The 3063-nt window shown below is 46.2% G+C and overlaps 1 pseudogene; it reads right to left on the minus strand.

Moving 5' to 3' along the window:
* Nucleotides 1-964: 964 nt before the first annotated feature.
* LOC137345725 (putative nuclease HARBI1 pseudogene) lies at nt 965-1822 on the minus strand (annotated as a pseudogene).
* Between the last annotated feature and the right edge of the window lie 1241 nt (nt 1823-3063).

Below are 3063 nucleotides of genomic sequence, written 5' to 3' on the forward strand. Positions count from 1 at the left end.
GCATTTGACCATCTGGCTTCCTCCGTTGATAGGCTGGTGGCTGCAGTGAAGGGACCAGTTCTTTATGCAATTTGGGACCTCAGAGCGACTGTGCCCTCCCTGGACCAAAGCATCAGAGAGCATAATCTGATAGGACTGTGCCAGGTTGAGGACACTCAGCGCTCTGATGCCACCATTGCGGACCACCAGAGGCTCACGAGGGCACAGGTGCAGCAGATTACATATGGGAGCTCTTCTCACAGCTCTTCTGATGCATCCTGCAGCTCCTTGCTCTCTCTGGCAGGGACATGTGAACCACTAAATCCAGGGGTGACAGAGGGTGCTCATGATATTCTTCATGTGAACAGTGAGATGCCAGGGCCCTCACGGCCGCGAGCATGCAGAGAACGTGCGCCCAATTCATCAAAAGCAGGACGGCAACAAGATCAGCCTCCTGCCTCTGGTAAGTCTGGTGCTGAGGGATCATGCACACGAATGAACACGCGTAAATGGATGAAGAAAACACTTTAATTTCACTACTGGTGCACTGGGTGACTTTAAGTACATTATCTGATTTGTAAAACAATAGTGTTTGATTAAATTTGAGATTTTATCATTGGACATGCCATTTTTGAAGTCAGATGTTACATAGCTAGTCAACTCATTTTATCTCAAATGTGAGGACATACACTTGGGTTGCGTCCCTCATGATGTGATGGATTGGTTATTCGCTTTGGATCACCCCCTGAAGGTTAGAGATTTTGCACTGTAAGATCGTCACAATGATTAATGTCAAAGCAGTTTAAAATGTGTGAAGATTAAAAATATTTCAATTGAAACGTTAGAAATTCCCTTGTTTCTCTAGCAGTTAGAGCAAAGTTACATTCAGATTCCTCTCCATAATCATCATTAGACTGATGCCCATCTTCCTCATCAGAAACGTCATAATCATCTGATGACACATTGCACTGACATTGATCATCCTCTAGGCATCTAAATGTTCAATCGCCAGGTTGTGCAAGGCACAGCAGACGACAATGGTTCTGGAAACCCTTGACGGTGCGTACTGCAGTGACCCGCAAGAGCGTTCAGGACACCTAAATCTCATCTTGAGGATATGTATAGCTTGCTCGATTGTCACTCTGGTGGCCGCAACGCTCCCGTTGTATCTTTCCTCCACCTCACCCCTTGGGTTACTCACTGGTGTCATGAGCCATGTCTTCAGAGGATAATCCCTGTCGCCTATTATCCATCCCTTCATTCTGTGTGGAGGACTGAAAATTGCAGGAACCTGTGAGTTGTGGAGAATTAAAGAATCATGACTACTACCAGTGTAACGTGCACAGACCTGCATGATTCGCTTCCGATGATCACAGAGGAGCTGAGCGTTCATTGAATGGAATCTCTTGCGGTTCATGAATGCCCCCGACTGTCCAGTTGTTGCTCTAAGGGCCACATGAGTACAGTCCATCACGCCCTGTACCATTGGGAAGCCGGATACAATTTCTAAGGCTCTGGCTCTCTCAGACTGACTGGTTTTGTCCATCTTGAACGTGATGAAATGGTCAGCACGTTTAAACAATGCATCAGTCACGACCTTTATGCAATGGTGTGCTGCTGATTGTGAGACACCACACAAGTCTGCAGCTGAGGCTTGGAAGGAGCCAGACGCATAGAAGTTAAGAGCAACTGTGACATTAGAGCGACTGGCATTGGATGGCCACCGAGACAGTTTGATGCAACATTCCCTTCCAGCATCGCACAAAGATGTGACAGGCTCCCATGACCGCCGCAGTCTTCCTCTGCAGTGGCGTTCAGACTGCTGCAGGTAGTTCAGACACATTTGGTATGCCCTTACTACTGGGTAGGTACATCTCCTGACATTTGGTCGCTCCCGAGCGGCTCTGCGAACTACTCTCCCTCCAATAGCACGAGGATGCATTGGTGCAGCTTGCTATACGTGAACCTGACTATTTGCACTTCTGTCACTCATTGAATCACTGTCCTCCTCATCTGATGATACACCTCCAGAGTGATCAGTTCCCATGTTGAACAGCAGAACAAATTATTTTATCACAGGTAATAACTTCCAGCTTTTGTGACTGGCTCACGTCAGGTACTTCCTTCAGGCAATAACTAACATTACATGGGTCTCCATCAGCAGTGCATAACATTCAGATTAAACTTTCTGCACAACCTGCAAGTTACAAACCTTGCTAGGACACACCAATAACAGCAGCATGAATAAAGTTCAATAAATTAATTTTTACCTCCAACTCCCTCATGAATCTATGTCTACAGCCCTTTTGAACCTGTCGGGTTCCCGACACGCCCCACGACCCGAATAACGGCCGTAAAATCAGATGTGCAGCGTAAACCCTCTGTCAATTGGGGATTCTGAATTACCTTAAGTACTTTTCAAATGATGTTAGTGGTGCGGCCAGTGCAAACTCGATCGCGCCTGACATCCCACGCTGGTTAAATTGTGTCAGCGTGTAAAGACGCCGGGGACCCGGCTGGACATCTTCGCCTGCCATTTTTCCCTCTGCATGACCCAGACAGGACCCGATTCTTAACAGTAAAATCCCCGCCTCTATGTCTGGACATGTGACTTATTTCTGGAAGTTTCAGTTTCACTTTGCAACTGTTAAAAACGTCAATGATTTGACCAAAAGACAGGCATTTCAAATGTGGTTTCGACCTTCTTGGAGTTCAGAGAGGAAGACCCAGAAAAAAAGTGTTACCTCTGTAAAGACGTCCTGCATCTCTTGAGAAGAAATCTTGCATTTCAAAGGTGGCAGATTCCTATTGCTTTCTGTCTCTGAAGAAGCCCTGAATCAAGTGTGTTTTTTGTTGCCTCCAATATTTTAAGAAATCCTGAAATTAGACAAAATCATCTACTGCTACACTGCTGCAGAATGACTGAAGAAGACCTGTTGCTACACCCCTAATGGAAGACATATGTGAAGCGTGCTGCAGTTGAATTTCCTTGAGCATGTACCTATCACCCACTGTCGCCAGAAAAGACTTCGAGTGCCATCCAACCATTCGACTTTGGACACCATACTAAGCTGAAGAACTTCC

The sequence above is a fragment of the Heterodontus francisci genome, chromosome 29 (assembly GCF_036365525.1).
Source record: "Heterodontus francisci isolate sHetFra1 chromosome 29, sHetFra1.hap1, whole genome shotgun sequence".
Taxonomy (NCBI): Eukaryota; Metazoa; Chordata; class Chondrichthyes; order Heterodontiformes; family Heterodontidae; genus Heterodontus; species Heterodontus francisci.